Raw genomic sequence first — 11,887 nt, forward strand, 5'->3', positions numbered from 1 at the left:
CCCTGTGGCCTATGTGAGGGGAGCGTTCTGCTACCATCAATTCGACCTAAACTGAAACTTTTCTAATTTACAAAACCTTTTTATTTTTCACTCCTACGCAGTGCTGCTTATGAAGCGCTGCGTAGCACGCTGGGATATTACCAGTGAGTTAAAAAACGTTTCTCGTTTAGCGAACGATGACTACACCAATAAGGCACTTCCCAGCTTATAATGCCATTGAATTAAATTAAATGGCGACTTGTTGATAAGACACAGCGGCACGTCTCGCTTTGAGAGCAACAGCTGTGTTGTTAAACACTAAACTCTGAGTGTGTGTGAATGAATGTGTAAATGCTAGTGTTCATTACCGTAGCGTCGCCAACCGTTGTCTGCTCGAAGAGCTCCCCTACGTCCCCTTCTGCTAAACGAGTGCTTGTAAAACAAAAAAAAGATTTCGTCGGTGCCGCTCGTCTACCGGCTGTCTGTTAGACGACCTGAAAGCTCTGCGCCAACATGTGCCAAGTATATGCATACTGCGTTAGCTGGTAGGCAGGGTTGCCACTTAAAAACTTTCTTTCTTACCAAGAGATGATTCAAAAACCTACCAAATTGGCTTCTTGCCCACAATTTCTGTTAATCAAGAAAACGACGTTGGACCGCATTAAATACACTATTTTTGGGTGCGTTTATACTTAAAGTATGAGATAAAGTTAAACAATTGAGATCAGAGTCATAGTTTTAATAAAGCCTTTTAATTTCGCAAATATGTACACATGTTCCAATTTTTGTTTCAATGTACTTTTACAGGTGAGCAAACTCGAACAAAAAAATAGTCTTGCAAAAATTTTATTTTTTTATCATAATTTTTGTTTATTAGTGCTATGCAGTGCAATAGCAAACAATTGGGCCAACCCGGTCGGAAACACCAACAACGAAAATCAGCTAGAACATACCTTTATTGAGTTAAATTCTCTCTAAGAACGACCAAAGATGCGTGCGTTACTAATCGAGAGGAGTTTTGCCGTTGTTCATAAGCCTAGATGTAGTTTTAAAAGAGTCCAGGTCTTTTAATGACGGGATCCTCACAGTTTGGTTTTAAAACTATGAAGAGCCTTTGAATTTCCCTGCTTACTGCGCTCACCAAGTTGCTGAGACACAAAGCTCTTCAGCAAGCCTCATTGTCAATTAGTATAATATGTCGTGACTCCAGTGCCTTCGTTGAGCAGGTGCGCATGGCTCCTATAATGGCTACACAGACAAATCGTCGATTGATTTTTGGCCTACAGGATAGTGCTTTACACATAATAATCGGGTTTATCACTGTTTTTAATGACCAAAACGTCAGCTTGGAAGATATCCGCCATATTTTACGATGAAGCCTCTGACAGTCTAGTTGTTAACAGCTATGAGATATGACAAATCTGTTGACCTCTGAATACTTCGCCTCTTGCGATAGCTCAATCTCAGAAACTTCTCAGTCAGTTTTAAGACTGCCTAAAATCTGGAGGCAATATTTCCATTGCAGCTCATCACGAAGATGAGTAGCATATACGTAAAAGCCATTTATTTTCCAGGATCTCATGCCTAACGCCTTCTAGTTCTGATTCAACATGCTTATGTTCCATGCAGTTATAACATTAGGAATACCTTCCCGTAATGGCCTTGGATTTTGCTTCAATGTAACGTAACCCGTAAAGTTCTATCCGTGTACACTGCAATGCCTTTTCAATTACCTGAGTTAAGCAATGTGTTAACGTAATAGTAGATTTTCCTGATTGATGTAGACACATTAAGGCTTGACCTTTAAATATGTATATGATGTTAGTAATAATTATCTAATTTTACCAGATTTAAAAAACGTATCAATTCTAAAAGTTAAGGTGTCCTACCATCTTATAAACCAGAAGAAAACCTGCCAAATTTTGGTGCAAAAAGTCCAAAACGGCAACCCTGGTGGTGGGACGTCTGTTTTGCTCTTGTTATTTCTTTTAACCTTGTGTTTAGCGATTTGACTATACAGTATCGGTCAAATCTATAGCACGCCATTTCAAAGTGATATTGTGTGCAACTTATATTTATTTGTTTATTTTTGAGAATTTTCAATTAAAATACAGTTCTTTCTCTAACAAACCCCATGTAAAAACAAGTTTAACAATTTGTAGAAAACTTCAAAAAAGTGCAACAAATTTTCACCTAAATTTCAAACTTTTTTCTCAGAAGTGTTTGAATTTTTCTGAATACACATTTTCATAGCCCAACCAATTTTAGTCCGATAATGTGCAAGTTTCAAGTTGCTAAAAGTTACCGTTGATTTTTTAGAATTTTTTTCGCCAAAGGTGTTGCGGATTTCTTCCATATACAAATAAATTGAGTTTATTCATTATATGGAAGCCAATGCGACAAAAAAAATTCTAAAAAATTAACGGTAATTCGTAGCCACTTGAAAGCCGAGAAAAAAGTTTGAAATTTAGGTGAAATTTTGTTGCACTTTTTTGAAGTTTTCTACAAGTTGTTGAACTTGGGTTTATATGGGGTTTGTTAGAGAAAGAACTGTATTTTAATTGAAAATTCTTAAAAATAAATAAATACACATAAGTGGCACACAATATCACTTTGAATTGGCGTGCTATAGACATGACCGATACTGTATGTACATATTTATTACTTATATTCATTCAAGATTCTCTAGATTTTGCTGTATATCCCTATTTGTGGCCAGCGTTTGATATTTTTATATGAGTGAAATTTTGCTTGACTATAAGCATCCACAAACTAACAATGATTCGTGATGGCAGACAGGCGTACATTTTGCATAATTTGTTTAGTTTTCCTCTTTTAAACGAGGTTTGCATCCGCTTAATCGTTTGGAATATGGTGCCGTTTACTCGTCGCTTTGTCGTTGGTTGTTGACAGCTGATTTCACTCTCCTTCTCCAACATAATCTTAAGGGTTTGTATAATTTCTGATGAATACATTATTTTAAATAATTTGCATAATAGAGTTTTTTTATCGTTTGCATTTATAAGCGTTAAATTAGGCCTTTGGATGTAACTGTGTACCATTGCTGTTGTTTTATGATTTGTAATTTTGTAATTTTAGTACAAATATATTTATGATAACAGATTTTTGATTTACATATCTTATAGTCTATTGGCAAGTGCGAAACATCGCTGAACCGTGGTCACGAGAAAAATATGGATAGCTTTGGGAATTCCCTATTTCCTCTAGACACAAACTAGATCTTAACATGTTTACCAATGTACATAAATGACTCTAAGGATATACTACCGGATTTTAGTAGTGCATACATTGGAATAAGTATGGGCTGCAAATGCGTAACAATATTAATAATAATTTCTCGCTTACACTTTTGCTAAGTGTTTGGCCGAGCTTATCCTTCAATTTTTAGTGTGCGTCTTGATGTTGTTACACAAATGGAGGGACCTACAGATTGACGTCGCGCCCGAAACGCAAGTGGATTTTATGAGAAGCTTCTTCTTGACAGAAAAATATTCGTTTCTAATTTGGAAGTTGATCGGACCACGGACCGAACCCAGGTCCCGCAGAGTGATAGTACGCGCCTCTAACCACTCAGCCAGAGCGGCATCGAGTGGATAAGTACTTTGGGTTTATTCACATGATGCGGTCTATATCTTACAGTGAAAATTCTCTGTGCGTTACTCTAAAGCTTACATCATCGAAGTAAGACAGGGCAGGGCTAGGTTTTCACACAGATATAGAAATATAAATCTTCATGCAGTAGGCTTCTACTTCAGAATTTCAAATAATTTTCACATTTTTGTACTCCATTATTAGACCAGATGAGCGCTTTACGAGCAGTTCACTCACAAATACACGTACTGAAGAATTATACATGTTTACTAGCAGACCGCATTCGCATTGGCGTATTTCTTAAATTCCACATTCGCAACATCCCTAGTATGTACATACATTGCCAGGGCAGTCATTTGTGCTTGCTTGTATCTTCTTAGTAACCTGCAACTCAAGCCTTCTGAAGTACTTGTGTGAGCGTATATGTTCGTAAGTACTACGAGTAAGGAGGCAGACAACTTACAGGAATTACCCGTATGATGGCCACCATTCAGAATTAATTTTACTGAAGGCCCATACCTTTCACGCGGAACACTTTCACCGAATGCTATGCTCGCACACGCAAGTCGGACAAACACATCCACGGTCAGTGGCTATAAATTACCATTAATTATTTAACACTTCACGCTTCGTTAGCGATCTTTGCAAATTTTCCACGCCTGCGAGATACAAAGTGTTTTTCATCATCGCTTTTGAACCATTGCCAATGGCAAAGTATTACATTTATGAAGTAGGGATGTTGCGAGTGTTATATTTTTCATATTCGCGAATGCGAATGCGAATGTCAGGAATAACATTAAAAAAGCTATAATCAATTTAAGTCGCCGTTTTATAGATTATTAGATAGAACATTTAACTAGTGCTTAACCTATACAGTGATTTAATCTTGCAGTCAAAAAGGCCATATTACATTTCAGAAAAAGTAATTTTGCTGCCTTTTCTCCCATGAGGCCTTTTCTTAGAGGTTCGTATATAAGGCCGGCTGCACTGAACATTTTCTCACTTTCGACGAACAAAGTACAAAAATTAACTAAGATATGTAACCATTAATACAACTAAGTAAAATATGAATAAAACTGAAATATTTTACAGGTCATTACTAAAAGAGGATAAAGTGTAAACGTTAACAAAAAATGCAATCACATTTGAGGGCGCCCAATTAGATCTATAGTACATATTTATATTTTCTACGACATGCAGCAGTTTACTAGAGTTGTTTTTCCTGTAAAATGCTAAACGTTAAATTGAACACATCCTGATCTAAAGTACGATCAATTCAAAAAAATTTTGGACAATTTTTTTGCATAAATCAATTCATAGGACTTACATCCAATTAATGGAAATTTTTTTTCTTCGTGATTATTTGCATTACCTAAACAACTACTTTTATATCTGATTTTGTATTAATTGCGTTGAAACATGTTCGATCCACAAGCAGTTAAAATTCCCTCTCTGAATTTTAAGTTAGCTCACTTTAGATCCAGGTATGCGATATGTATGTGCATTACGCTACGATTGTTTGCTTAGTCGTCGCTAACTGCGCGCTGTGCGCATGCGAATGTGTAAAATGATGCGAATCATTCGCATAACGAATGCGAATGCAAATATTCGCAGCATCCCTGATATTAACCAACAATGATGACCGGTCACGTACACATACATATATACACCATTCGGCATGTCTACATATGCATGTATCCTTTGCCAAGGCTTGAGGTAAGCGATGTTAATCTTCTTCGTTTGCTTTTATACCAGCGATTTATTGAAATTTATAAATATATTTCTTGGCAATCAGCCTGCTGGGCTGCAGGACGCCCCACCTCCACCTGGCTCCACATTAAATGGGTTGCTAGAATTTAATACTTATATTTAGGGGTAAATTGCAAGGCCCCACTTGTATCTTTTACTTTCAACTTAATTATTCTCAAGTAACTCGAAAGAGACTTCGAGTTTATTGGTTTTCGGTTTTCGACTATCGGTCGTTGGTTTTGGGTCGCATTTCAATATATGTATGTACATAGTAAAGGAGATGAGAGCTTGTAAGTGCATTAAATACACTTGTAGTACATGACCACTTAATCATTAGAAATATTTAATAAAATGAGATTCAGGCTTACTTACTGGCGTGCTGTTGCATCAAACGTTATAAATGCTTTGCTCTTGAAAAATAACTTTTTTGCTTTGTGGTGGACGTAACGTGAATTGGAGAAGTTCCAATTTTGAGCCAAGAACTACAGTGTGAAAGAATTTGGCAGACAAAATTCAAGTCAATTTTAGGTGTAATCGAATTGAATAAATTTTGGTTATAATGGGTGCATTTTTGATTTAGAGCATTATTTAGAAGGTTAATAATAAATAGGTTATCTATTTTACCAATCATTGTGCACAGTAGTCGATAAAATTTTAGCCACACCAAATTTTCACAAGTTTTGAAACAATATTTTTGCTGTTATTTAATTTTGGTTAGTTTTTTTATAGTTCATTCTTTAACAACATCCGTACAAATACAAGTTTAAGGGCAGTGTCACACGATTGGGTATTTGCCAAAACTTGGGGCAAATCGCATCCCAATTGTGTGAACAATCAAATATTTTTCTTTATCCCATTCACGAAAATTTATTTCTTGAAATTTTTCAGTAGAACATCGATGTATTGTACCAATATTTTGACTACAAAAAAATAAAATTGTAATTTTTTTACCAAGAGATCAATATAAAAATGTACAAATCTGTAAAAATGCACCAATCGAGTGACACTGCCTTAAAAATTTATGCAATTAAGAAAACAAAATCAAAAAATTGTCGTTAAAATCTCGAATGCCTAAAAATTAAGATTGATTTTTTACAATTTTTAAAGAAACTCGAAATTTGTACGAAACTTTGTTAATTTTTTTTTTTTAATATTGCACAAATTTGGAAACTAGGATTAACATGGGTTTTGTTAAAGAATTAACAACATTTTTATAAAAATATAACAAAAATTAAATATCAACAAAAATAATACGTTAAATCTTGACAAAAAGTGGTTCGGCTATAAACTTTTGACCACGGTATGGATAGTAAGAGCGACAATGGCGACCTAGTGACCGATGTCCAGAATGTACTTTAATTACGGAGGGAACAGTCCTCCACTCTACTGAATGGTAGCAGCGCTGAGAGCAGTGGAGAAGACTAACCCGCGCCCCCAGTCTATGACGATGGACTCGTTGTCCCACCGCCTGACTATGACGAGATACGAATAGCGATTACGCGGATGAAAAACAACAAAGCTGCTGAAGCTGACGGCCTGCCAGCCTAGCTATTTAAGTACGGCGGCGAGGAGCTGATGAGGTGCATGCATCCACCACAATCCACAAGAAAGACGACCCCGAAACTCGCGCCAACTACAGCGTGATTTAAACACAGGTTATAAGGTATTATCGAGTGTATTGTGTGAAAGACTGAAGCCCAACGTCAACGAACTGATTGGACCTTATCAGTGTGGCTTTAGGACTGGCAAATCCACCATAGAACAGGTATTCACAATACGCCAAATCTTGGAAAACACCCGCGAGTATAGGATCGACACTCACCACCTATTTGTCGATTTCAAAGCCGCTTTCGACAGCACAGAGAGAAGTTGTCTTTATGCCGCGATGTCTGAATTTTCTATCCGCACGAAACTAATATGGCTGTGTAAAATGACGTTGAGCAATACCACCAGCTCCGTCAGAATAGGAAAGGACCCCACGGAGCCCTTTGATACCAAACGAGGTTTCAGCGGCTCCGCTGGCTTGGCCATGTCGTTCGAATGGACAGAAACGCTTCTGCTCTGAAAGTATTCAATGCGGGCCGCGATGCTGGTAACGGAGGAAGAGGAAGGCCTCCTCTGTGTTGGAAAGGCCAGCTATGTAGCTAGAATAACATCAAGAAATTTTATATTCAACAATTTTATTGAGTTTGAGGCCGTTTTTAATGAAACCTATTGTACAACAATGATTTATAAAAATGGTAGAAGTGATAGCAATTTTGGAGATCACCACATCTCCTCATTAGACTTCTTCAGTGGGATTCGATTCAACGACAACAGCTGACTCAGTCAGTTGCCTACGCCTACTGTGCTAAGTTCGCCTTGCTATTGTGCAATTTTTTTCAAAATTCATTAGGCTTTTTCAAAAGAATAGAGCCAGGCTAGACTGTGTAATAGGTATGTAGCTTTACAATACAACTTTTGTAGCTAACATGCCAGCTGCATCCTGCAGGACTAATCTGTTGATTCTCATCTAACAAATACATATATATCTACATCTACAGTATAATTTTTTTTTAAATAATAATTTTGAAATTTGAAAACTGGCGCTGCCACTAACTTTCTACGATTGCTTTCAAATATAAAATTTTATGATTCTTCAAAGAAGCAACGAAATGTTGTTTAGAAAGCAGGAAAGCTTCGAAATAGCTATCAGGCTAATTTTTTTTTTTTTTGTTCGATAACACAAATAACTTCGCAGCAATGCAATTTCAATGCAGCAACTCCCCTTGGCGTTGAAGGATGAAGGAAATGGAACGGTTCGAAAGTAGCAGCATGTCAATTTTTAGTGGCACGAGTCTTTATTTTGTAGTGCTTCTTTTTGCTACGCACCAATAGTTTATTTGCATTTCCTTTCAGCTATGCAGAATTTTGTGAAATTTTCCATAAAGAATTTCATAAGATACATTTTCTTTTGCTTATTTTGTGAAAGGGACACTTCGCTCACAGGAGAAAAGCATGAAAGGAATTTCGAACAGTTCGAGTGGCAGCTGATAAATACTTTGCTCCAAAAATTTTCTGTGAAAAATATCACAATGGGAAAATGTAAAATAAAAAGCTCTATAGCCATCGAAAGGGAAAACGAGCAGTAGCTATTATATATACACTTATTTTGCATGTACATATGTGTATATAAATATGTGTAAGTGAAAATACAATACAAGTGTCTTCATACTGCCCTAAAGGAAAGATTGGTCCAATCTGTATATAGACCAAAGATAGTCCAAAAATGCAAAGCAATGTGATGGTAAACAGGTGCATTGTACTAAAATTGGTCCGAATGCAATGATCTAAAATGTCATTCAGAAGCGGACAACGGGTACAATTAACTATTTACTGATATGTAGGCACTTAAGCAGCTCTGTGGTAACGATCATAGAACTTTTGTACTAGCATAAGTATTAGATTCCTCTAAAAGTATTACATGAGTGCCCCTTTTATAAACGTTCAAATCGAATAGTGATGCTGAAATTCGACCTCATAACTTTACCGCCAAACCCTATGCTATAGTCGAGTTGCCTGTTGCGACATACGTGAGCTTGAAGTTCTAAAGGCAGGAAATTGTACATTCGTAACTTTTGTTTGAAACTTTTTTCTCGGAAGCGGCTTCTGCACTTTTTCTGTAGAAAATAGTTAAACTGCCTGATTTTATTCGAAAAGGACGCAGTAGTGGTCTCATAATATTCCTAATTTTTTTACCTTAAATCACCCACTGTGCCTAACAATAAAGGCTAAGGAACTTTGTAAATGTAAACAGAAATGAATTAAACTCAAATACACTTGAAACGATTAGCAAAATATAGATCTTGTCTGAAGTCACTTCTGGCCCCATTTCTTTATTCAACACCCACAAAAAGTGAAAAAAAAAACAGCCGATGAGATAAAGTAGGCAAAGAAATGAGAAGGTAAGCGTGGATTTCATTTGGCAACTGTTATGACCGGCATTAGCATTGCAAAAGGATGCATAGCAGACATGCTGCAACAACCTGATTCCCTTAGGGTCTTAATATGCATGCAAGACGAAAAATGTATTAAACTAAACAGATACACGAATTAGGGGAATGCAAGATTTGCGTCGGCTACATAAAATATTGATTACCTGTATTCAGTTAATGTTTAGGTATCAGTTGGCGTGAGCGGCAATAGTGTTGTAGGCAATAGTTTTTACTACCCAAATCAATTTGTTGCAAATATTCAGTTGAAAGTTTGTAAGTTCTTCTCGTTTATTGGCGGTAGGCAGGTGTCTCCAGACGCCACTATCCAATTTGTATGTAGAATTTCTCGGTGATTCCTAAAATCGAGATTTTTTTTATGGATACGTTTTCGAGATATTTTCTTTTTACCGTTATTCAGCTTAAAACAAAATGTGGTTCCACTCAATCACGTACATTTGTCTTTCGAACCAATTCAGTTGATTTTAATGTCTTAAAAAAAGATATGTCAAATCAAAGCTAATAAAATTCTCCACAAATCGTACATACATCACTTTCCGATAGGACTTTTAGTTTCTGACAAATTAATTAATCACTAGTAATAACCCCCCGAAATTCGTGTGAATGCATTAGAGAAACACTTGCAGCTATTAAGTATTTAAACTTCAGCAAAAAGGACGTGATATTCATGAAAATACTTCAGTATTTAGCTCAAAATTACTTTAAAGGACTTCGTGAAAGACAACAGCAAAATAATCTTGTATTGCTAAAGACCAGCTGATAATTTTTAAGTTATCAAAGGGCCTTACTCTAGTAATAGCTTCGTTCAGCGCGCCGTGAGTAACTTTTAAGGTTCAGTCCAATCTTTCACAACATCCGTCCAAGCGCTTTATTAGTCATATTCGGAAATGCAATAATCACTTAAAATTGGTGCCATTTAATGGTGAAAGGCATTTAGTATCACGCTTTTAAACTAAAGCTTTCTTAACTCTTTCAGTACAAAAATTTGATTACTGATTCTAAAATTTTTAAAATATATAAGAATGTATACCGGCAAATTTGGATCCTTCATTTCAAAAGTCAAATCAAGAAATTTTCAATGTTTTGAGTTTTACCGTCATCCAGGGCCCTTTAAATTTGTCAATGGTATCCTAGTTGTTTAAAAAAGAAAGTGATCTAACCTATTTTTATTTTTTTGATTTCTCGAAATATATTTCAAACCTATGAATTCCATGGAAAATTGGTTAATATTTTTCAATACATTACACTGGTCACCATCGAATTTTCTGCCACGTTTTAGTTTTGTGACAAACAACTGCACCTGCAACTTGCACTTCAATTTATAGCTCAATTCTGTCACTGCTTCAGATCACCCTAACTAAGTCGTATGTCCAGTATGTAACTTAGGTGTACCTGGCGTATGCGTAACTTTCTTTCCTGCTCTTATTTCATACAAAAACTCTTTGCGTATTTTCATTTGACCACTCATTATTTCTTACTTGTCCATCGATTTTCTTCATAAGTAATTTGAATTTATTGAAGTGAAACTTCTTAATCGAGTTCGGAGATGGTTGCGTTAAATATTTAACACCAAGCCATAAACTCTGTATCGTTCGTTCGATTTTTAAAAATGAGGTGTCACATGAAAGTCCTTGTCCTTCGGGTGTACACCATAGCCTTAGTTCCATGAAAGGAGTTGCCACATGTTAGAAAATCGAATTCAAAACTTCTCTGCCGCAGAGGGTTGCGTAAAATATTTAACACCACGTCATAAAATCTGTATCATTCGTTCGATTTTTAAAAATGAGGTGTCACATGAGAGGCCTTGTCCTTCGGGTGTGCAACGTAGCTTTAGTTCCATGAAAGGAGTTTCCGCATGTTAGAAAATCGAATTCAAAATTTCTCTGCCGCAGAGGGTTGCGTAAAATATTTAACATCAAGTCATAAAATCTGTATCGTTCGTACGATTTTCAAAAATGAGGTGTCACATGAAAGAGCTTGACCTGCAGATGTGCAGTATAGTTTTAGTCTTTTAAAGGGTTGCCATATATACGAAAATCAAATTCAAATTATTTATTAAGTTAAACGAATTATCCTAATATGGGTATCAAAAGAAATGGTTTTGAACAAGTTGTATTTTCTAGCTAAATGTAGGAGGGTTGCCACCTGTTTCAAAAGTAAAATTTAGTTAATTTATACAAAAGTCTTACGCTTAAAATACTATAAAGTACAGAAAGAGCTTACAGAAACACAATTAAAATATTTTTGAGGTGCCTGAAGAGGGTGGCCACCTGTTTAAAAAGTTAAACTCAAATTATTGAAGAAAATCTTATTATTATAGCTCCGTTATGTTTGCGATAAATATTTAACGCCACGGTACAGGTAGCATATGACGGGTATAGAAAACGAATAGCTGCGTTAAACGCCACTTGGGCGGGAAAATACTTATGCAAAGACAAGAATATAATCAAAAACAAATATAAAGATAAGATGAAGATGAAGATGAAGATGAAGATGAAGATGAAGATGAAGATGAAGATGAAGATGAAGATGAAGATGAAGATGAAGATGAAGAT

Source organism: Rhagoletis pomonella, unplaced genomic scaffold (genome assembly GCF_013731165.1).
Source record: "Rhagoletis pomonella isolate Grant_MI unplaced genomic scaffold, Rhpom_1.0 Rhpom_scaffold_00003, whole genome shotgun sequence".
Lineage (NCBI taxonomy): Eukaryota > Metazoa > Arthropoda > Insecta > Diptera > Tephritidae > Rhagoletis > Rhagoletis pomonella.